Below are 25,066 nucleotides of genomic sequence, written 5' to 3'. Positions count from 1 at the left end.
ACGTAGGCAAAGCAGAGATGTTTAATGTCTTCTTTGCCTCTGTCTTCAACACTGATGATGGGCTTCGGGACCCTGGGTGCCCTGTGATGGAGGACCTTGATGGTGGGAATAACAAACTCCCAACCAACCCTGAATGTGTGTGGGATTTGTTGCTCCACCTGGATCCATACAAGTCCATGGGTCCAGATGGGATTCATCCCAGGGTGCTTAAAGAGCTGGCTGACATCATCGCGGGGCCTCTCTCAATTATTTTTCAATGATCTTGGGAATCTGGAGAGGTCTCGGTAGACTGGAAGCTGGGAAATGTTGTGCCAATTTTCAAGAAGGATAAGAAAGAAGACCCTGGCAACTACAGGCCTGTCAGTCTCACATCAGTGCCTGGTAAAATTATGGAGAAGATGATTCTTGAGGCTATTGAAGCACACCTGGGGGGACAATGCAGTCATTGGTCCCAGCCAACATGGGTTCGTAAGGGGCAGGTCCTGTCTAACAAATTTGATTTCCTTTTACGATAAGATCACCCGGCTAGTTGACCAAGGGAAACCAGCTGATGTGATCTTTTTGGACTTCCACAAGGCTTTCAACATGGTTTCCCATAGGATCCTACAGGACAAAATGTCCAGCATACAGTTTAACAAAAACATCATACGATGGGTGAGCATTGGCTGACGGGCAGGGCTCAAAGGGTTGTGGTAAATGGGGCCACATCAGGCTGGTGGAACGTCTCTAGTGGGGTCCCTCAAGGCTCTATCTTAGGGCAGTGCTCTTCAATATCTTTATAAACGATTTGGATATAGGGCTGGAGGGTGTTTTGAGCAAATTTGCCGACGACACCAAACTTGGAGGAGTTGTAGACTCGGATGAGGGTGGAAAGGCCTTGCAGAGAGATCTGGATTGGTTGGAGAATTGGGCAATCACCAGCAACATGAAGTTTAACAAAAGCAAGTGCCGGGTCCTGTACCTGGGATGAGGCAACCCTGGCCGTACATACAGACTGGGTGACGAGACACTGGAGTGCAGCCCCGCAGAGAAGGATCTGGGGATCGTGGTTGACAGCAAGTTGAATATGAGCCAGCAGTGTGCCCTGGCAGCCAGGAGGGCCAACCATATCCGGGGATACATCAAGCATGGCATCACTAGTAGGGCAAGGGCAAGTGAAGTGATCATCCCGCTCTACACTGCGCTGGTGCAACCTCACCTTGAGTACCGTGTGCAGTTCTGGGCACCACAGTACAAGAAGGACATTCAACTGTTGGAGTGTCCAGAGGAGGGCGACAAAGATGGTGAAGGGCCTGGAGGGGATGACATATGAAGAGTGGCTGAGGTCACTGGGCCTGTTCAGCCTAGAGAAGAGGAGGCTGAGGGGGGACCTCATTGCAGTCTACAACTTCCTCGTGAGGGGGTGTGGAGAGGCAGGTGACCTATTCTCCATAAACACCAGTGATAGGACCTGTGGGAACAGGGTGAAGCTGAGGCAGGGGAAGTTCAGACTAAATATCAGGAGGAGATTTTTTACTGAGAGGGTGGTTGCGCACTGGAACAGCTTCCCCAGTGAAGTAGTCACTGCACCAAGCCTGTATGAATTTAAGAAAAGTTTGGACTGTGCACTAAGTCACATGGTCTAAACTTTTGGGTAGACCTGCACGGTGCCAGGAGTTGGACTTTACCTTAGGACTTGACTTGCCAGGAGTTGGACCTTATGGGTCCCTTCCAGCTCGGAATATTCTATGATTCTGTGATTCTATGATTCTATGATATTTAGGTATATGTATATGTATGATAATATGACAGATATATGCATACACACACATATATGTACAATATACAAAATGTTTTTTAAAGTGCAGGCCTCTTTGTTGTAGCTATTGTTAGTGCAGATAACAAAAAATGGCCTAAAACTTCCTGATACTATCTAAACATAAAACATGATGGATGGACCACTTGGTGTGTAAGGAATTGGCTGGATGGTTGCACTCAAAGAGTTACAGTCAATGGCTCAGCGTCCAAGCGGAGATCAGTGATGAGTGGTGTTCCTTAGGGGTCAGTATTGGGACTGGCATTATTTAACATCTTTGTTGGTGACATGGACAGTGAGGTTGAGTGCACCCTCAGCAAGTCTGCTGATGACACCAAACTGTGTGGTGCAGTCGACACACTGGAAGGAAGGGATGCCATCCAGATGGACCTAGACAGGCTTGAGAGATAGACTTGTGCAAACCTCTGTACTGGGTCTGGCTGGGATGTTAACTTTCCCTGCAGCAGCCCATACAGTGCTGCGCTCTGCACTTGTAGCTAGAACAGCAGTGGTATCACACTGGTGTTGTGTCTACTGCTGAGAAGTGCTGGCACAGCATCAGGACTCTCTCTAACCCTCCTAGGGGGTGGACCAAAAAGTGAGAAAGAAACATCAGCAGGGCAGCTGACTTAAACCAACCAAAGGGATATTCCATACCATATGATGTCACACTCAGCAATAAAGGGTGGAAAAAGGAAGAAGAGGGGAGGGGTGGGCTCTCGTTGCGAAAACCTCTGTCCTCTTCCCGAACACCGGCTATGCGCATTGAGGCCCTGCTTCAAGGACATGGTCAAGCATCGCTTATTTGTGGGAAGTAGAGAGTAATTTCTTTCCTCTGCACTTCCACATAGCCTTTACTTGTTTTGTTTTTTCCCTTTCCCCCTCCCTTTTCCCCTTTCCCTCTTTTCTCTTTAGTTGAATTTTTTAATTAATAATAATATTTCCTTAATAATTATTTTTTTTTCCTTTAATTAAATTATCCTTATGTCAACCCATGAGTTGTTCTTTCCTTTACTTCTTCCCCTCCTCATCTGAGGAGGGGGAGTGAGAGAGCGGTTGTGGTGTTCAGCTCCCTAGCACGCTAAAATCACCACAACCTCATGCGGTTCAACAAGGCTAAGTGCAAAGTCCTGCATTTGGGCAGGGGCAGTCCTAAGCAGAAATACAGTCTGGGCAGAAAATGCATTGAGAGCAGCCCTTAGGAGAAGAACCTGGGGTTGTTGGTTGATAAAAAGCTCAACCTAAGCCGTCAGTGTGTGCTTGCAGCCCAGAAAGTCATCTGTATCCTGGTCTGCATCAAAAGCAGTGTGGCCAAGCAGGTCAAGGGAGATGATTCTGCCCCTCTGCTCTCATGAGACATCACTTGGAGTACTGCATTCATCTCTGGGGTCCCCAGCACAAGAAGGACATGGAAGTATTAGAAAGAGTCCAGAGGAGGGCCACAAAGATTATCAAGAGGCTGGAGCACCTCTCCTATGAAGACAGGTTGAGGGAGTTAGGGGTGTTCATCCTAGAGAGGAGACTCCAGGAAGACCTCATTGCAGCCTTTCAGTACTTAAAGGGAACTTATAAAAAAGATGGAGATCTACTTCTTGCTCAGTCAGATAATAATAGTACAAAGAGTAATGATTTTAAGCCATTTAGGGTTTAAAGGGTAGATTTAGATCAGATATTTGAAAGAAATTCTTCATTGTATGAAGTGATGCACTGGAATAAGTTGCCCAGAGAAGTTGTGATTGCCCTGTCCCTGGAAGCATTTAAGGCCAGGCTGGACAGGGCTTTGAGCAACCTGATCTAGTGGGAGTTGTCCCTGCCCACAGCAGAGGGGTTGGAATTAGATGATCTTTAAGGTCCCTTCCAACCCAAACCATTCTATGATTCTATGAGCCTTGTACTACAGGACTGACTGAAAGAGGAGGAAGTAGAATTTACTTCAAGGTGTCTAGGCAGTGCCTGCTTCACTTTATCTCATTCTGATGGAGCATTTTTTCCTGGGAATACATGAGGAAAAAGCAGAAGTATTGCAGAGGAAAGACAGCTTCCAAAAATTTCTATACAATGACTCATACAATAGACAAAGGCTATCAGTTCCTAGGTTTTCCTAGTAACAGGCACAAAAGTAGCAGCAGTATGTCATTGTCAGATTATTTTCATTAAAAAGATAATTCATTATATCATTGTTATCTCTGCTGAAATCTTCTTGTTCACGGTGACTTAACTGACCTAACTATTCATATAATTGTCATAAACTAAGTTAACTTCTAGACATCTATCTAAGTTCAGACAGCTGAGTACCACCTGTGGCTAGGAATCCCACCTTTGTAGACAACAGACAGGAACTTTGGAATGTAGCTCTTCTTACCCGTCTTACTTGAGATTTACTATCTACTTTTTGTCCTTATTTACAGGACGATCTGAGCAATTAATTTAGACAAGATGCTCAACTGCAAGATTGTGTAGTTTAGCTGCAAAATGTTATTTTTATTTTATTCCTACAGAAAAGAAGCATTGTACTGTTCTTTCATTTAGACTCATTGAAGGTAGTTCATATATCAACTGTAACCAGATTTGTGATTGATGGCAGCCATTAATATCCTCTAATATAGTGCTATATACACAGATATATGCACATATTTAGGTTCATTAATTTAAGTGTTTCAAGGAGAATACTTCTTTATCAGGTTTTCATAAAACAATTAATTGATGCAAATTTGCCTTCTGTTCTGCACCATGTGGCTTTGAAGGTTCATAAGACTCAGTATTAGAACTCAATAATGAAAGTTAATTTCACAATTTCAGCATCTATAACTGGGGATTGTATACTCATGAACCTAACTCTACAGTTTGTGATGGTTTCGCTCGGGTGGGTGACCGAGCTCCACCACAACCGCTCTCTCACTCCCCCTCCTCAAAGAGGAACAGGGAGAAAATACGATGAAAGGGGCTCAAGGGTTGAGATAAGGACGAGGAGATCGCGCAGTAATTATTGTGATGGGCAAAACAGACTCAGCATAGGGAGATAGTAAGATTTATTGCCTATTACGAACGAGCTAGAGAAGTGAGAAACAAAGGAAAGAAACCAAAAGCACCTTCCCCCCCCATCCACCCTCCTCCACCTCCTCCCCCCGAGCGGTGCAGGGGAAGGGGGGAATGGGGGCTATGGTCAGTCTATAGAAATTCTTCTCTGCCGCTCCTTCTTGGTCACTCTCGTCCCCTGTGCTGTGGGGTCCCACCCACGGGATGCAGTCCTTGCTGAACAGATCCAGCGTGGGCTTCCCACAGGCAGCAGCTCTTCAAGAACTGCTCCAGATATGGGTCCGTACCACGGGGTCCATCCCTCGGGAGCAAACTGCTCCAACCTGGGTCCCCCACGGGCAGCAGCTCCTGCCAGGTCACCTGCTCCTGCGTGGGCTCCTCTCCACAGCCTACAGGTCCGGCCTGGAATCTGCTCCGGCAGGGGTCTTCCACAGGCCACAGTCTCCGTCGGTGCAGGGCCACCTGCTCCACCATGGTCTCCTCCACGGGCTGCAGCGTGGAACCCTGCTCCACCGTGGTACTCCATGGGCTGCAGGGGGACATCCTGCTTCACCATGGTCCTCACCACAGGCCGCAGGGGACTTCTGCTCTGGCGCCTTGAGCACCTCTCCCCCTCCTTCTTCACTGACCTTGGCGCCTGCAAGGCTGTTCCTCACTCCTCTCACTCTCCCAGCTGCTGTGTGGCGCAGCGTTTTTTTTTTCCCTGTCTTAAATCTGCTCTCACAGAGGCGCAAACAACATCACTTATTGGCTCAGTTCTGGTCAGCAGTGGGGCCCTTACCAAACATGGGGCAGCTTCTAGATCCTTCTCACAGAAGCCACCCCTATGGCCCCCTGCTACCAAAACCTTGTCACATAAACCCACTACACAGTTTTCCTGACATTTTTTCCCCCACTGATGTGGAAAAATCCTTCCTGTTCCAAGGATGTTGTAATCAGAAGAGTTTAGAAATTCCTTCAGAAAGCTAACAACATGAACTTCAGAAGTATGTGCCCCATCTGCTTTGCATTCTTGTTTTAACATGCAGTACAAAGTGCCTGATAGTTTGGCCATATCCTGTAGCATACATAATGGATCCACAGATACTGCACTTTGCAATACCCTCCTTCAAGCTTATTCAGGATTTCCACTGGTTATGGTGTTGTGATTAATTCTTTTTACCTTCACAGAACATTTCTTCACATTTGTGTGCTCCACCAATGCACTTCCCCAAAAGAGGTGTAAAATATTTTAGGAAAGACATGTTTGGAATAAGACGCAATATTTGCACAATGTCTGATCAGTTATTTTAGCACAGACTGTTCAGAGGAGACTATTTCATCAATCATTTTTCAACTACACACATTTGTGACAATGATGAGAAATTTAGAGTGACTCTGACTTGGTTCTCTTGCAATTTGGTATAAATTTTCCTTCAGAGAAGCCAATGACACCTTGTCTTATTCTACAGTCTTTACAAAAGAAGGTGCTGTCCTGAAGACTTAAATGAAAAACCCTGTGCAGATCTTTTCAAACTACTTGTTATGAGAAGAAGAATTGGCTGGTAGCAGCTATCAGCTTTCAACTCATCTACCCTGCAGGTTGCCTAGATCTCAGTATAACAGGTAGAATTACTTCCCTCTCAGATTTCTATGAAATTAGAGGAAGAGGATGCTCCCTCTCAAAACCACTTTCTGTCCTGGTATCACTCCAGTGTACGTGCTTCACCAAGCTCTCTTGAAACTGAATCCTTAGATGGCCTCCCTACAAAGAAGTCATTAAGAAACTGGTTCTGTCTCTTCCTGCCTCCCAAGGCTCACCCGGGTTTGCAAGTTTTGGTGGTTTTGTTGCTGTTGTTGTTGTTCTTGTTGTTTTGGTGTGGTTTGTTTAGATTCTTTTTTTGTTGTTTTTGTTTTGTTTTGTTTGCTTGCTTGCTTGCTTGCTTGCTTGGTTTTGAATTTTTGGCCTTGCTCCACAGTACTGTTTCCTTAATCTGGCTTCAGTTGTATTTGTACCTCCCTGGAAGACAGGGTATATATTTCATATACTTTTTATTTTCTGTCACTGTGAATATCTTGGAGGGACATAGTAGCTACCCAATTTGTGTGGTCCTGTCCTGTTCAAATGCAGAGCATGTGATGTAAGTCTATGCTGATACAACTGGAGAATCTTTTCCAGTTTTGTGTTATTCTCATAGATTCCCTAATGTTCATACAGTATATATATAATATAATATATATATATATATAGAAACTCAGGAGCAAGCTCAATCTTGATGCCTGTAAGTATATATGGATACCTAGATACCTAGATATCTGGCTTCTGAGGGTGTATGAATAAAAGCTATTAAAAAAAAAAAAAAAAAAAAAAAAAAATGCAAAGTAATAAATTATCCACCCAGATACATAAACCCTAATGATAAATAAATAAAAAGGACTAGGACTCTAATGCCACTGATTGACAGGCTACTGAGATACTCAACTAGAATTTAAAACTGATATAGGGGAAGGTAATAAGACAATTGTGGATCTCACAGGAAAGAGCAAACCTACAATAGAGTATTTCCTGGGGTTTAAGGGATTGCATAATCTCTAGGAATGTTTTAAGGGGATTGCAAGTATATGTACTGTGGGATGTTCAGGAAAAGTGCCATGACTGGGGAAAGGTAGGGATCAAACTGTGACACCTACAAGCATGTGAAGACGGAGAGGAATGAGTGATTCTCTTCTGGCCAAACTCCGCAGCTGATCACTTATTTTATTATTAAATCCCATTCCTTGCTGTTTGACCTTGCTGTCTGTTCTCTGTGTGATGTTTGTTGTGGCGTGATGCACTAGTGAACATCAAGCCGGAATAACTGATTAGTAACCCATATCTGGCCTAGACCCAGGGTCTGAGCTGGTGACTAGCTAAGGGTCTCAGGGTCGAGCATGGGTATCAGACTTAAAGCTCATGATAATATTTGAGGTGTTTTTTTGAATGAGGAGAGTGAGGATATGTGTATGTTTCAGTGGTTAACTTCAAATTTGATGACATGGAAGAGGCCCAGACTGTCTTTTTTCAGGTTTATAGGAGCACTGCTGGTGTTTATGTGGGTGCTGGAAAAGACTCTGCTGTCTGTGTTGGCCACTGTGGCCAGACACAATGAGGAGAGAGAGAAAAAATACTGTTTAAATATCTATTATCATAAATACTGTTTTTCTAACGTTTTAACTCAACAGTTTTAACTCTACTTCACAAAGGATTGAATTATCCCAATCACACAGTGACAAAAGCATTCACACAGGATTTACTAGTTAAACTTTACATTTGCACTTGACTTTTAATGAGTGCTCATATTTGCAAATATACAGAATAAAAACTGCTTTTCGTTTGCCTGTCCTTAGGCTTTGCTGCCACTGTTCACCCTCTAAAATCTTCTTTCTGCAGAATGTGTAAGTGCATCATGTATTGAGGAGTGTTAAATATGAACATGTGTGTACCTTTGCATCGAAAAACATAACAGTCCACAAAGTATCTGTTTTTACATTTGACCTTAACAATGTGATCAGGTTAATAGCACAGTTAAGGTTAATGAAGCAATTATTTTTAGACTAAACATGAAACACATGCACTAATTTTACTGTGTAAATAGCTGCTCACTGTCAGTGGTCTTTGTATTGCTGTTTGCACCTCTAAACTAATATTGAACAATTATTAAAAAGATCTCAAGGAATTAGAAGCCATTTATGGTTTCTAAAACTGAATGGCACTCTAAGTGAAAGGTTTTCCTGAAATGTTTTTATTCTTTTGACATATATGTGTTTGTAACCTGATATTACAGACATCTCAGCAACCTAATAGTATTATATGGAAATTTCTGCAAAAACTAAACTATATGCTAGTGCTTGCCTAATAGACTATACTTTAATCTGAGTAAATACTGAAAGTCTTAGCATGATGACAATACCAGTGTGAGACTGACAGCTAAATTCTTGGTTTGGTGAAGATGAAAAAAACACAGGTAAGAGGATATAAAATGCACCACAAATACATCTTCCAGAAACATTTTACAGCTTAGCATTATAAAAAGAACTTGACAAAAAAGGCTTTTATTTTTTGGCTTTTTTTTTTTGGGGGGGGGGGGGGGGGGTTTTTTATTTTATTATTATTATTATTATTATTTTTCATTGTACAAAAAGGAAATTATGCTTTCTTTTTTCTTTTTCACCTGAGTCAACTGTGTCATTCCCGACTTTCCCAACAGAAAGGAGACAGACCACCTGGTATTTGGAAAGTGAGCTCAGTAGCCATAAGTTTTTTAAGCAGCAATACAAAAGATGATTGTGAATAACCAATTCTGTATGCCATGCAAACATGTTGCATAAGTAACAGGTATTTATTCCTGTGAGCAATGAGGTAATCAGATACTACTCACATAAGAATTGTACCTGTGTTCATGACAGAGGTATTCAAATCTATCTGGGGTATTGTTGCATACCACACATCAACATATTCCCGGTTTTATAGAGAACGGATACAAAACTTGTCAAATGCCAACCAGAAATAGATTCCAAGGTGGACAACGTGTTTTATGCAGATGGAGTATTGCTCTCTCATAAACAGCAAGCCACTGTCCAAGTCAGGACTTTTTCATTAAATACGTGCTAAAAATTATCAATGTAGAGGTATCTGTGGTGATTATGCAAGAAAAAGTGTTGAGGAACATGAAATCACATAAGAGGCTTGCTTTAAAGCTAGTAGTCATTATAGAGGACAGTCATTATATGTGCTCTAGCTTATAGCTCTAGGCTACCACCAGAGCTCCCCTGAATTTGAGCACTGCCATTTGTCTGTCAGAGGTCTCCTTCTCTCAGTGCCTGGTTCTGAAGACACTTTAATCAAAACAAATTGGGTTATTTTAAACAGTGCAAATAGCAAGTCTTCTTTGTACCACGTCATTTTGACTGATGCAAACTACAGAGTATTAGTAACAGCACTTCTGTAAGGAGATGTAATGGGGAGAATAATCTCAGGTAGAAGAAAAAAGAGACAACAGGGCTAAAATGGCAACAGTAGCCTTTTCTGTTGATACAACTGAGTCACAAAGAGGTTGTTTATTCACAGTATAGAGGTACTAATGGTAGGTATGCAGTCCCAGTGATACTAGTTGTGACAGGCTAGGAAATAAACATCAGCAGCAATGTGATCTAGGGATCAGCAGTGCTATAAAGCTGAATAATGAGATTCAAGCAGAGGCCGATTCAAGAAGAGTTTCAGTATTTTAGCCAGAATCCATATTCCCTTGCTATGAGCATATATCACATTATCAGATACAGCCAGCTCAGCAAGATGTCAAGGGTGGAGAAAGTCATTGCTGCATTTTAGTGTGGGATTGACAGCCATAGGTTTAACTATACCAGATGGGCAAACCTGTGGCATCTGAATAGTTCAAGTGTGGATCCACTGCAAAAACTGTGATGTGAATTGCTGCAGGCGAGCTCTCCTGGTGGAAAGCCTTCTGGATTTGCACCAGAAGTGAGGAAATGAGCCAGCACTGACTGTTTAAGCCAACACCAGCAGGTCTCTCAGGACTCAGCTGTCTGCTCATCCCACTCTCAGTCCGCAGTAAAGTGTTACATAAATAACTGTCTAAGGAGAATGAATATTTTCTGACTGTGAACTGCTCTTGACTCCATCATAGGACATAGGTTTTTGATGAAGGTAAGATTTTTTTTTGTTGAGATTCTTGGAATAAAATATCAGACATACCTGAACTACACAACATACAGAACCTACACTTGACCATTTAAAAATATATAAACATCTTACATTGTGCTGTAAAAATCAGCATCCAACTGAAAGTATAAATTGATATAGCTTTTTTTTTTTTTTTTTTTTTTTTGACTGTCAGTGGTGGTACAAATCTGTTTCACTGAATGAAGGTAACAATAGACATAAATCACTGTCACAGAAAATTCAGGTCAAAGAAGTTCTTAAGAACTTCTTGCTACCTTGTTCCCTGCCTCTTGTGTTCTCTTGAAAGTCAAGCTGACCTCAGCAGGTAACAACACCAGAACTTTGCACTGCAGCAACGTTCACCTCAGTGATGCTGAGTCAAAGTGCTACACTCCACAAGAGTCAAAAACAGACATTGCACTAATCAAGCCTGTTGAGATATTGATATATATATATATATTTCCCAGGAAAAATATGTTTTGTTTCTTTGTTTGTTTTTGGTGCTTACTTTTCTTTATTATTATTATTATTATTAATGGGAAAATAAAGGCACAAAAGCAATTTTACTTCAAACTACAGCAACCCCAAAACTACCGGTGAGTCAATTTGACAAGAAAGACACTTTTAATTGTTTTTATGGAAGAATTCATCAATCTAAACCCAATTTTGAGATAACAGAATGTGCCAAGAAAAAATGTTAGAGCATTCTTATAACTCAGAGTGCTATAGAGTGCAGAGTATTCTTATAACTCCTGAACAAGGCATGAAGCTGTGTGCAATGCATTACCATTTGATTCCAGGAGTTATTTGAGTGTTCTTAAATTAGTAACTCCTTAAACTTCTCTGTTTTACCTTTTAGTTCTGGGGTTTATTGCACTTAAATGTATGAAGACCAATGATTGCCTACTGATGTATAATGCCTTCTTTGTGTTCTCCTCGTGATAAAGCATCACCATGTGTTTGTAGACAAATAAGGCAGATTTATTTGTGCCTTTGTGCTTGTGAGGTCGGAAGCAGCTGGATTATATCACCAAAACTTGTTTTCAATCTCTCCTCTAGAGAACTAGTCAAAATTCTACAGAAAAAGCAGCTGCACAGACTGGCTGGGAATTACAGTTTGCACAAATTTTACTGTTTGGTTTCTTTATTACTGTTAGCATTTAGTTTGGCTTTTAAATTCTTCAGTGCTGCATACTAATATCTGAATGGCTGTTAGAAAAATCTGTGGAACATAATAACATTTTAAGGTGCCTGGCTCAACTAGAGGTTTTTGTTTGTTTGGCTGGTTGGTTAGCCTGCATGGACCTTACCACAAACAACTGGCCATGGCTTAAGCAATGTATTACAGCCTTTCACTGGCATCTATAGGTGCCAGAAAATGATGGTACACTGCCAGTATAATGTGCAGATGTTAGTAATCATGAATTCTGTGTTGGGCATAAAGGAATGTGGAGTGAGGAATGCCAGAGAGTGGCTGGCAACATTGTGTGTGGCCAGAATTTTTCACGGAGTTCACATGTGCTGTGTTACTGTTTGTGTACCTTCTGTCCAGATATATTTGAACACACTAGGGAGTAACTTCCTAATCAGCTGTTACCTGATGTCCATCTGCTATTCCAAATACCATGTGTCCTCTGTAAAATTTAGTAATGTTTGTCACTCATTACTTTTATGGTATGCAGGATATGCTGTTTTATAAAATAATAGACATCCATTAAAAGTGGTATTCATACCATGTAACCGCTTTGAGATCTCAGACCTCTGAAAATCTGATGCTTAGTCTAGAGTGTAATATTGGTTCTCACTATAGTTAGATGTATGCTAGGCATCTTTAAAGGGAATTTCATACCATGCTAAGTCTATCTAAAATCTAGAACAGTGACAGCGAGCTCTTCTCTGAAGGTAATTTTCTCTTTCCTCTGAATACAGAGAGGATGAAATACCACTTTTTTAGATGCTGAAGTTAGATAGCAATCTACAAGAATGGCTAATATTAATTTGGCTAATGCAGCTGTCTATAACCTTAGGCTCTTCTTTATAATCTTTGGAGAGAAATGTGAAATGTTCATGTGCAGTGTGTATTCTACAGTCAGATGTCTAAAACAGGTGAGCTAAATCACACACTAGAGCTATATCTTCTTTCATATTGACTATGTTCAGGTACCTAAAGTGACTAGCAGAGATGATGTTGAGATGTATTGTACAGTAACAGCTTTTAGAAAAGGTTTAATAATGTCATGTCTTTGTATAAAGACCACTTAGCAGTTAAACTTTTATGCTGTGAATACAATTGCTATTTCCTGTACTGGACAGATATTACATGAAGAAATACTCTTCATGGACAAATACTTAATCTCTAAATTCTTGTAGTTAGACTGGTTGTTCAGGTTCTACTTAGCTTGAAGTTCCTTGAAAATTCTCATTGGCATAATTTGTGCTAGGAAAGGTTACAAGTGGGTGTTGTGTGTTTTTTCTTTTCCAAAAAATAAATACCTGTTGCTGTCAGGAATCATCACATCTCAAATATATGAAGACCAAGATTCAAGTACCCCATAGCTTCTTTGTGTTTCTGTACTTTCCGCACCTTTACCTTGATCTTGAGAAGAGAAGCAGGAGCAGGAAAATCAGCAGTAAATCAGAAAAGGAAAGCAGACTATATATGGGGAAGGATGTATTTCAGCCTGTCTCTTTCCCCCAGTCCCAAGAAACAGTATCTAATCTTAAGGCAGTAATAGTCCCCAAAAGTCAACGTGTCATAAGCAATTCTATCTAAAGAAAAGCAGACATTACTTTTTCCTGTAGAAAGTGTTTTTTTCCTTGGGTAAGTCAAGTGTGAATGCCTTACACATTCTCTCTGCATGCATCCCCGGGGGATATGAACTTTTAGACCTCACCAGCTACACCACACTGCTATGTACCCCATCTTACTGCATCTCTTGCATTTAGCTCTCAAAATCCTCTAGGAGAAAGCCAAGAAGTACTGCTGGAGGTGTAATAAATCCATGAAAGATTCTCGCTGTCTCTAAAACACATGGAATTAGATCCTGTATTAGCTCATGTGCCAAAAATTATAAAACTTCCAAAGACTGGTACATATTTCCTGTTAAACTCATTGGGATAAGATATCTGTTACTTATAAGGACTGAAGGTAAAATGAAATAATATCTCTCCTCTCTCTCCCCCTCTCCCCCTTAACTTTGTCTCTAAGCTTACCTGTCCCCCCAAATCAAAATGGAATAAAATGAAGGGAAACTTTCTGTAGCCCGAGCATTAGGGGGGATAAAAGATAATATGTCTGTCAGCCTGGCAAATAATAGCAGCTGCACTAGAGACAGTTGACCACCAAATGGTATCCTAGCAACATACAGTAGCATCGTTATACATAGTGCTATCAAGCCAAATTTATCCTTTTCAATATCTTAGCTTCAAGAGAGCAGGGATGAATACAGAGCAAAGGATGAAAATGGTGCCGATGAGAAAGACTTTTTTTATTATTATTATTATTTTTTTTTTTTATTTAAGCAGAGGTTATATAGAATATCTGTGTAAAATTAATAAAAAACATTGCATTTTTGCTACAAGGAAAGATACCTACCGGGGTAAAGCACTCTCAAGCAATTATGATTCAATTTGCTTTCAGAATACTAATCCTCTGTATATTTTAGCTTGGAACAAAATTTGCAGTACAGCTTCTCCTTAACTCCATTTAAATGTTTCTACTTAACTGGGGAGGGGCAAAGGGACATATGTTTTCATTAATCAACATGTCTAAGTCTTTAAAAAAATCTCTAGGCAAATTCACCTATAAATTGTGGTTTTCAAAAACAATTATAGCTTTCATTGTTTTTAATATTAAATTGGATAATTACAGCTCTGTTGAAAAACTCTTGAAATTGAGCATTTTCCTCTTTTTAGACCATAAATTGTCTTTTATTCTCCTGTTATATTTAGAGCCATTGATCCTGCAATATCCACATAATTTACCAATGTGCATAATGATCATGACTGTAAATAGGCTTGTCAGAGAGAGTACAAATCACAGAATCACAGAATTTCTAGGTTGGAAGAGACCTCAAGATCCTCGAGTCCAACCTCTAACCTAACACTAACAGTCCCCACTAAACCATATCCCTAAGCTCTACATCTAAACGTCTTTTGAAGACTTCCAGGGATGGTGACTCCACCACCTCCCTGGGCAGCCTGTTCCAATGTCTAACAACCCTTTCAGTAAAGAAGCTCTTCCTAACATCTGACCTAAAACTCCCCTGGCGCAACTTTAGCCCATTCCCCCTCGTCCTGTCACCAGGCACGTGGGAGAACAGGCCAACCCCCACCTCTCTACAGCCTCCTTTAAGGTATCTGTAGAGAGCGATAAGGTCGCCCCTGAGCCTCCTCTTCTCCAGGCTGAATAAGCCCAGCTCCTTCAGCCGATCCTCGTAGGACTTGTTCTCCAGGCCCCTCACCAGCTTTGTCGCCCTTCTTTGGACCCGCTCAAGCACCTCGATGTCCTTCTTGTAGCGAGGGGCCCAAAACTGAACACAGTACTCGAGGTGCGGCCTCACCAGAGCCGAGTACAGGGGGACGATCACCTCCCTAGCCCTGCTGGTCACACTATTTCTGATACAAGCCAGGATGCCGTTGGCCTTCTTGGCCACCTGAGCACACTGCTGGCTCATATTCAGCCGACTGTCCACTATCACTCCCAGGTCCTTCTCTGCCTGGCAGCTCTCCAACCACTCATCTCCCAGCCTGTAGCTCTGCTTGGGATTATTACGCCCCAGGTGCAGGACCCGGCACTTAGCCTTGTTAAACTTCATGCAGCTGACCCCAGCCCATCGGTGCAGCCTATCCAGATCCTCCTGCAGAGCCTTCCTACCCTCGAGCAGATCGACACTCGCACCTAACTTGGTGTCATCTGCAAACTTACTGAGGGTGCACTCAATGCCCTCGTCCAGATCATTGATGAAGATGTTAAAGAGGACCGGCCCCAGAACCTACGTGCTGATTAGTTACAGGAAAGAATCCTTTCTTCAGTTTTGAGCAAATATTAGAAGAACCTGTTAGGAATCTAGACCTTAGAAATGAGAAGATTTGGACTCTTCTGTCCAGCATAAGATAGGATGATTTCACTGATCCTAGTTGAAAGGGGGCCACCTATCCTCAGGTGGGGGTTTGTCCAAAACCAAAAAGACTACTGATAACAAAGACAGAATTGAAGTTAGGTAGAGCAGTAGTTTTTAGTAAAATTTACTCCTGCTGACATGACCTCAAGCAGAAGGTAGCTAGTACATCTGCTTCAGTAGCAGATGTACTGCCAAGTACATTGCAAATATTAATATTAATATTTAGTATTAATAAGTAGTGCCAAACTACTGATCACTGACCATTTTTAACTTATAGTCCAAACATTATACTTGCAGACGATACACACCACTGGGAATGGATTTACAAAACTATGTTATATGATATACTAAGCATTTTTGTACACACAGGAAAATATGTGTGAAAAAGTTTTCCATGTGACAGTCTGCAGCAGTGGATTGATTAGACACTTTGCTGAAAAAAATATATAAATAAATAACATAAAAAGTGTATATATTAACACATAAATTATATTAAATGACATAATTAAAACAAAATTTTAATCCAACAATCGATCTTTTACTTAATTTGTATTTCTAATTATTTTCAAAGACCATTTTTGGAACAGTCTATTTAGCTTCTTGTCTTTTGTCATTTATGCAGATCATAGCAACCCACTCTCCTCTCCAACTATTCTGACAATCTCTAGTGCTCTAGTTCTTCTTTACCTCAGTTGCTATCTTTCTAGCTACCAAGGAATGAGTCTGCCCATAGTAGATTCTACTTTAACTTAGTAGAACAATTTATCTATCCAATTCCAAGGGTACCTGCTACTCTGTCCCCAGATATTTGTGCATTCATATAGCCAATCACAAGAAAAATAAATAAATAAATAAATAAAAATCACCCAAACAATTGACACATTTGCTTGTAATCTTGCTGCCACCATTCAGACTGTATGTTTGTGATTAGCATTCCCTAAGCAATCTATCAAAACAGTCGTGGACAGGGAAGAGCCCGACAGTTGATAGGAGAGATGTCCTCTGTCATCTGGCAGCCACATTGACAGAGACCCATAACATATGTGCTGAATATTTGCCTATGAAACAAATACACCTTCAGCAGTGTAGGCTGTATCAGTAGGACAACAGGCCATAGGACAAAATGCCTTATATGTAGTTAATAAAGCAAGTTATAATTCGTTGTATACACATGGATACCTATGAACAGATATTTCAAGTTGCTGTAGTCTACCAAAGCAAGCATGTATTTCAGAAGGTCTGTAGATTTTCAATGCATTAAAATTCTGGTCTAATTTCTAATTTCTTTGCTTATTCTGATCTTTGATAAGAGAGAAGCTAAGGACATAGCAGCCTAATTCATAAGAAAGGGAATACCATAATCATTAAGAAGCTAAAGCAACTCTCACTTTTGCCTTCTTCATTACACAACAGAGGAAACAGGTAAGTCTTTGGGGAGCATGGGGCAATACAAATGCAGAGTGACTAAACAGAATTCATAGAAAAGAGTTAGAGTAAGATTCTGAGATTTTATGTGACAATAAATTAAAGTTCCAGTGATATTAACAACTTGGCAGCTAAGTGAGCAGAGCTATTTAGAGAAATCATATCCAAAAAGTGCTGGAGCGATCCAGCTTGGTCGATGAGTATAGGAATTTATGAAGTCATTATATGACATGTTTTCTTGTAATTGTAGAAACTGGACTTAGTGACTTAGGAAATCACTTCCATTTTTAGGATTCTGTGTTCACCTGACTTTCTTTTAAATTTTGAAGTCATTAGTGACACAAGTGGAATTGCTGTAAGAATTTGTTGCCAATACTTATGCGCTTTCGCCTTAAGGATTTTTAAGAAACAAATTTCCTTCAAGACTTTTATCTGTATCACTCATTATGAAGAGTCTGTACTGTGTAAATCAGACAAAGCAAACGTCCTAGCTTTTGTGGGCAGTGTGACATAATTATATATATATATGTAATAATATGTAATTATATATATATGTAATAATAATAATAATAAATAGGCAAACAAAGCCAAGACAATTTTAACTAGTGTTCTAGTTTGCTTGGCAATGGAAGTTACACTTACAACCAGTGCAACACGCATGCCTCCTGCCATCTGTGTTAAGTGTGTGCATTGCAAGCACCTGGAGTTATAAGGAACAGTTCTTGTAAAACAGATGGGCAAAAGTACATCGAGTAGTGGGTTATGCTGTGTTTAAATCTGAGAAGACCATTACCCAGTCTAACTGCTGCCATTCAGACAAATGCATATATATTTGGAGTCCCAGATTTTAATCAGCATAAACATGTCACTGCTCAGGAGACTACACTGTTGTGAGCTTCTAGCAAAAAAATGGGAGAGACCACAGTGACCTAGTACTTAGGCAATGGTATGATATTGATTAGAGGAGATTATAGCTTGCTGAATGCAAAGCTCTAGTTTAATGAGAATTTTAAGAGCAATGCAAGAAATCATGTTATGTCTAAGCCTTATGAAAGTATGGAACAAATTGGAGGATTCACAGATGAACAAATTCAAATGTCAAAAGGGACAATTATAGACTTGCAAACTGTTTCTTATACACATAGTTGTAGGACTGCTACCAAAAAAAAAAAATAATAAAAAAATTATAAAGCCCCATTTTCACAAAGGCTTGAAGGAGAATAAAGTGCCTTTGAAGTGGAATTACAAGCCTTAAACTAAGAAGAGCAATCCAGGAAAAACCTGTCTAACACACTGAAGCACTTGAAATTCTGTAGGAGTATGAGTCTTTGTCCAAAAGTTCCTAATTCAGCTAACATTTTGATATTGTGCATATGTAGTAGGCTCAGTGCTTCTTCTGAAATAACAATAATCATTTTGGGACATAAAACACTGGCATTCTTGTGGTTAGCAATGGTGAACAGACAAAATAAATGGATATGCTCAAATCAAGCTCAACAGAGTTGAAATATTGCAGCTCATATTTTCACAAAAATGGAAAGGTGTGACCTCAAAGTGATTTGGAAGTTCAAGGAGGAAGTAGCCTAGTGTAAAAATGATGGCTGGAATACTCAGCTGAGGGGAGATTAGGCAGCTTGTGTTTCCTTGGTTATTTCTAGCTTTGCTATCCAGTAACAGTCTAAACTGAAATGCAGAAGGAACACCGCTTGTACTGCATCTATTATGGCTAAAGCATACTGCTGAGATGTAAGTTTTGAAATTTTACAGTCTGATGATGGCCTAAACCATAGTTCTTGATGATCCACCCACCTTTAAGTGCAAAATGGTGCTGTGGCCCAGAAAAAGGTTTCAGGCTCTGAGTTGTTTACATCTAGACAACAAACAGTATCAGATACATCTCACTGTTTCTTATTGGCTTGATTAAGCACCCTACAAGTTAGCTATTTAAAACTCATTTCAAGAGTAATGGTACTCCTCCCATTCTAACCACATTGTGCTTTTCACTGCTGACCACCTAAACTTTATTGGCCACAACACTAAAGTTGTTGATTCCTCTTATGCTCTTATGTCACTGACATGAAGACCAACCTTCCCACCCCAAAGCAAGCTTTTTTTTTTTTTTTTTTTTTTAATCTTCTTTGAACTCACTATTCATTCTTTTCTTTGATAAGAAGAATAAATTGAGCTCTGTAAATTTCAGTTTGCTTTTCATCGTCTTGATTATGTTGTGTGGACATCAATGAGTTCTTTCCTTTACTTCTTCCCCTCCTCATCAGAGGAGGGGGAGTGAAAGAGCAATTGTGGTGTTCAGCTGCCTAGCCTGGTAAAATCACCACACAAGCCTAATAAGAACTGACATGTAATAAGTCATAAATTAACATATATATTAATAAGCCAATTGTAGGCAGTTGGAATATTTCTGATTTGTTCCAAGTCAGCTGGACAGTATCATGGACTCACCGAATCACAGAATCACAGACTCATAGAATGGTTTGTGTTGGAAAGGACCCTTAACGATCATTTAGTCCAACCATTTGCCATGGCCAGGGACATCTTCCACTAGGCTAGGTTGCTCAAAGCCCAATTCAACCTGGCCTTGAACACTTCCAGAGATGGGGCATCCACAGCTTCTCTGGACAACCTGTTCCAGTGCCTGACCACCTTCATAGTGAATAATTTCTTCCTTATGTCTTATCTAAATCTACCCTATTTCTGTTTAAAATCATTTCCCCTTGTCCTACTACTACAAACCCTTGTTCTTTTAAACAAGTTTATTTCCATCTTTCTCACAACCCACCTTTAAGTATTAGAAGGCTGCAAAAAGGTCTCCCTGGTGCCCTCTCTTCTTCAAGTTAAACAATCCCAACTTTCTTAGACTTTCTTTGTAAGAAAGGTAACAGCAGTTACAGTAGGTGACTTTCATCCAGTTGGTATTCCTTCCAGATACCTCAGCTTTTTTTTTTTTTTTTTCTTTTCTTTTACCCAGAATGTCCAAATTAAAACACTTTTTCGTACTTAAAATCTGCTAATAATAAAGAGCTCTTGAGTGAAATACCCTGATACATCTTCTAATTCATGTATTTCCCCAAAATGTTGAGTTAACAGGCTGGAAAGCTTACATAAAACTGTCTTCAATTGGATTCTCTTCCAACACAATTTTCTGGAAACAGAGATAAACACAACATCAATTAAAATTTGTAAAGATTATAAAGGTATTCTGAAACATTTTACATTCTTTTGTATTCAGTTTTCCCACTACTGGAAAGTAGTACCTGTAATTTTAAAAGCTAATGAATTTCTTAATAAATAAGAGATCCAATTATAGATGTATTTGAGAAAGTTGGTCTGTTTTCTTACTTTTGTCTCTAGGCTCTTACAAGCATTTTTTTTTTTTTTCCAAAGTATTATAGCCTATGCTTGGAAAATGTCTAGACTATATCATGGATGACACATAGATTTAATAAAATATGATTTCTAAATGAAAAAAAAGAATTTTTATATCAGAAGTATGTTAATTGATAGCTATAACATTATTTTAAAGAAGAAATATGCAATATGCATGTAAAATAATAAGAAGCCATTAAGTAATGGAACCATTAGGTCTGGGGTTAATTAGTGAAACTAATGTGGTGAGTTACTTATGGGAATTTCATTTTTCCGAAGCACTGAATTCAGCTTTTGAAAGGATATTTCATAATCAGTGTGGCTGTGAAAGAAGACTTTCATAAAACAACATCAAAAGCCAGATGATCTGAGAAGAAATCATTTCTCTAAATCAACAGTTTCATAAGTTTTATAACCCATCTATTTTTATATAGTTAAGAAAACCTGAGATTCAGTATTCCTCTTGTTCAAGGAAAAAAGATTAATATTTATGAATTATGACTCAGATTAAGATTTATGTATTCATTCCACATAAGTAGAGTTACTGAATCACCATTTCTCCCCATCTGAATTGCGGGTACCTTTTGCTTGGAAGGAAAGTGAATTTATAAATATATATTGTGCAGTGGGCTTACTAAGGTTTGAAACATAGTTTCTGATGGCTGAGTGGCAGAGAAAGGCAATTACCATATTTGTGAGTAGATTTTCTCTCGGGAATAATTTCCCTTCCAAAACTTGAATTTGAAATAACAACGAAAATAAAATTTTAGAAAGTTTCTTGTAATTTTATAAATTTCCTTCTTCTAGAGGACAGCATGTTCTCATTTATTACTGTTGTTGTTTTTGTTATTAGTACTATTATTATTATTAAATAATTGTGTAAAGATGTGAGCTAAAGCCAGGGGACAAGATAGAATAATTGACTGCTTATTCTAAAACAGCCTGTTACTTTTTCCTTTTGTTTGTGTTTTGCATGACTTCCTAAGCTTTCTTCAGTGTTTTGAAATCATCAACAATTGCTATCTAAATGCCCGAGTTGGTTTGTACTATAATGACTTAATAAAACACCTCTGATTTCAAGAAGAGTGTTAAGGCATGATAACAAGCATTTAATACATAACATTTTGGTTCACAGTTCTCGAATTTATAAAGCTCATAACCTGATTTATGTTTTAGTAGTTTTCATTATTTATCATGCATATAAACCCCTCAAAAAAATCAGGAATATAAATAGGAAAGACTCTGCGGTGCATTGTTTACCTGTTTACTTGTATTTGGGTTTGGTTTAGATATATATATTTAATATAAATGTTTCACAGGGTTTGGATGTTATATATCAATAATTTATTAGTGAAAGAGGGGTATGGCATTCCATTTTCATGGACAGTAGTGTAATAAATATTCCTTCACTTTGACTAAATACAAGTGAATACGAAATAGAAATACTTGCAGTGACAATAATCACAATATAGTATAGGTAGTTGCAAAATATTGCTCTTTCTTTTCCTTTTCTTTGATGAACATTGTAGATTTGAAATACCTGATACCTTTTCAGGCAGTAATCATGGCCTTCTTCTAGGAACAGAGAGTAAGAAAGGAAATTGAAGTTATCATCCTAAACACCATGTCAGTATTTCAATTAAGTCTGAAAAACTGAGTCAGGATGCATCTGTCTGTAATTAGTAGTGTATTTAGAATATTACATGATCTAACTCTTTCAAATTGTCATTATCCCTTCCCTTCCCTTTCCCCTTTCCCTCTCCTTTCTTCCATCATTCAGACATTTAAATAATGTCAAATAAAATAACACTATTGCCTTATCATGCATAGTGAAAATGAGAGGAAAAATAGAGCTCATTAAGAAAAGTTAGGCAACAAATTAAAATGCGTTATCAAAGTATTTTACCTTAGGGAATACAACAAGAAGGCAAAGCATCTCTGGAATCTTTTATATACTGATTTCATGTTACATCTTTTCTTGTCAGAAGCATAGCATTAAGCCATGTGCAGAATGTTTTACTTTGGAAAGTCTTGAGATTTAATAAGAACGTTCTGGGGTGGGTTACCCAGATTCAGGGGTCTGAAAGGTTTCCTTGAACAACAGAAAGTATCGGGTACGAATTAAATACTTTCAGCTGCTGACATGTCACTTGATTTTTGGCACAGCTGTGTAATTGAAACATGGTAAAAATACTCTTCAAAATAATTATAAGAAAAAATAAAATCTATAAAGTTATACAATATTAAACTAAAAAACAAACAAACAAACAAACAAACAAAAACAAAACCCACAAAACAAAAGTACACAAGTAACCCCCAAAATAACATTTTCACTAGAATTTTCCTCATTAATCCACAGGAAATTCAAGTTTTTTTTCTTTCTCATTTCTGATAAGATTAACTGGAAAACAAGATGTCCATTTGGATAATAATTTCAAGGTTTAGGAGGTTTTTTTTTGTTTGTTTTGTTTTGTTTTTAATTTTACATTTAAATAAAAATGAGACGTCTAAACTTTGTATTTTTTTTTTTTTCTGATAAACCATAAAGAAAAGTTGAAAGTGGATAGTTTAGCTGCACAGAGTTCTGTAACTGTTTCTCCCTATAAATTAATATTCCATTAAAGATACTAGTAATCAGGCTCCCATCTGAGATGTGGAAACTGAATTTGTTGTAAAAAATGTAATCATGGGTTTCTTCTATGCTGAGATGTTGGTTACTGTAATATATTTTTATTTTCCTTTTGATTTTATAACATATTTCAGTTTAAAACATATTGATAAAACTAGTCATGAGTTGGGGGGAAAACAACATTTTGCAGTGAAAAGAATTATTTTGGTGTTGATGATAATCAGTCATAAGCCTGAATTGCTAAGAAAGTTGCATTTTCAATACACAAGCCAAGCCATTTCCTAAAGTATGAACCTGGAATTGCAAAGTTAGAACAGTAAGAGGATGCTATTTTGGGAATGACAGCTGGCCAAAGTCTGATGATAATAAGGTGACCGTGAAAATATAGGAGAGTCAGTGTAGTTATTTAAAAAATAAAATTGGTTGATGATAATTTGAAATTCTTTAGGTTTGTGTGTCTGTGAAATTTCTTTTGCAATTCATTTCCATTATAAAATTCAGCTTCATAATGTAGTCCCTCACAGTCACATCCCTTTGTATACATGTATTGGGTTTATGTGGCAAGGCTTTGGTAGCAAGGTGCTGCATGGGTGGCGTCTGTGAGGAGTCCAGCAGCTGCCCCATGTTAGACAAAGGACAGTTTCAGACGGCTCCAAAGAAAACCATCACTGGCCAGAGCCAAGCCAATAAGTAATGTTGTTTGCACCTCTGTGAGAGCAGATTTAAGAAAGGGAAAAAAAAGAAAAAAGAAAAAAGGAAAAAAGAAAAAAAAAAAAAAGAAAAAAAAAAAAAGAAAAAAGAAAAAAGCCTGCTGCACAACAGCAGCTATGAAGCAAGGAGTGAGAACCAGCCCTGCAGACCCCAAGGTCAGTGCAGAAGGAGGGCAGGAGGTGCGCCAGGCACCAGAACAGAAGTTCCCCTGAGGCCCGTGGAGAGGTCCCTGGTGGAGAAGGCTGTCCCCCTGCAGTCCATGGGTCCCACATGAAGCAGATCTCCATGCTGCAGCCCGTGGAGGAGCCCCCAGTGGAGCAGGTGGATGTGGCCTGGAGGAGGTTGTGGCCCATGGAGAGCCCCACAGGAGCAGGGCCCTGGACCGGAGCTGCAACCCGTGGAGAGGAGCCCACACAGGAGCAGGGAGTCTGGGGGGGGAGCTGCCACCAGTGGGGACCCATGCTGGAGCAGTTTACTCCTGGGGGATGGACCCCATGCTAAGGACCCATGATGGAGAGGTTCTTGAAGGGCTGCTGCCTGTGGGAACCCCATGCAGGATCATTTTGGGAAGGATGGCATCCCATGGGAGGGACCACATGTGGAGCAGGGGCAGAGATTGACTGTGAAGGGGCGTTGGAGATGAAGTGCTAGGGACTAACAGCAGCCCCCATTCCCCATTCCCCTGCACCACTTGTGGGGAGGAGGTGGAAGAGGGTGGATGGGGGGAAGGTGGTTTTAATTTTTTTTTTTTTATTTACTCACTTCTCCAGCTTGTTAGTAATAGGTGAAAAATTATATTAATCTGCCTATGCTGTCTGTTTTGCCCATTACAATAATTGGTGAGAAGTCTCCCTGACCTTATCACAACCTTTGAGAACTTTCATCGTATTTTCTTCCTCTTTCCCTTTGAGGAGGGGGAGTGAGAGAGCAGTTGTGGTGGAGCTCAGCTGCCCAGCTGAGTAAAACCACTGCAATACATGAAATACAGTAAAGAATGTCAGAATTAAAGAATATATATATGTCTTCACTGTTGTTTTGCAACACATTGGGCATGGAATTCCCCTAGATGAAAGATTAAATAATCTGATTGCTGTTGTATCAGATAAATATACAGTTTTTAATTCTCCTTGGCAGAAGACTGAGAAGAGGAGCAGCAGCAACACCATTTTGAGGGAATCAGGGTCATCTTAATGCATAACAGATACACTCTTAGAAAGCCTAGCAGATCGGATTCAAAAGAGTAATTAGAGAAATTCATAGTTTCA

General features: G+C 39.5%; 1 long non-coding RNA gene across 1 annotated transcript; it reads left to right on the top strand.

The window, feature by feature from the left end:
* The first annotated feature begins 3,286 nt into the window (after window positions 1-3,286).
* On the top strand, window positions 3,287-24,323 carry LOC118164405. Its single transcript, XR_004749481.1, has 3 exons — window positions 3,287-3,298; window positions 16,643-16,649; window positions 23,928-24,323. It is a non-coding gene; the product is annotated as an uncharacterized LOC118164405 (long non-coding RNA).
* The last annotated feature ends 743 nt before the right edge of the window (window positions 24,324-25,066 follow it).

This window comes from Oxyura jamaicensis, chromosome 1, assembly GCF_011077185.1.
Source record: "Oxyura jamaicensis isolate SHBP4307 breed ruddy duck chromosome 1, BPBGC_Ojam_1.0, whole genome shotgun sequence".
Lineage (NCBI taxonomy): Eukaryota > Metazoa > Chordata > Aves > Anseriformes > Anatidae > Oxyura > Oxyura jamaicensis.
The sequence above is the reverse complement of the archived record's forward strand: the minus strand, read 5'-3'. Positions and strand labels throughout refer to the sequence as shown.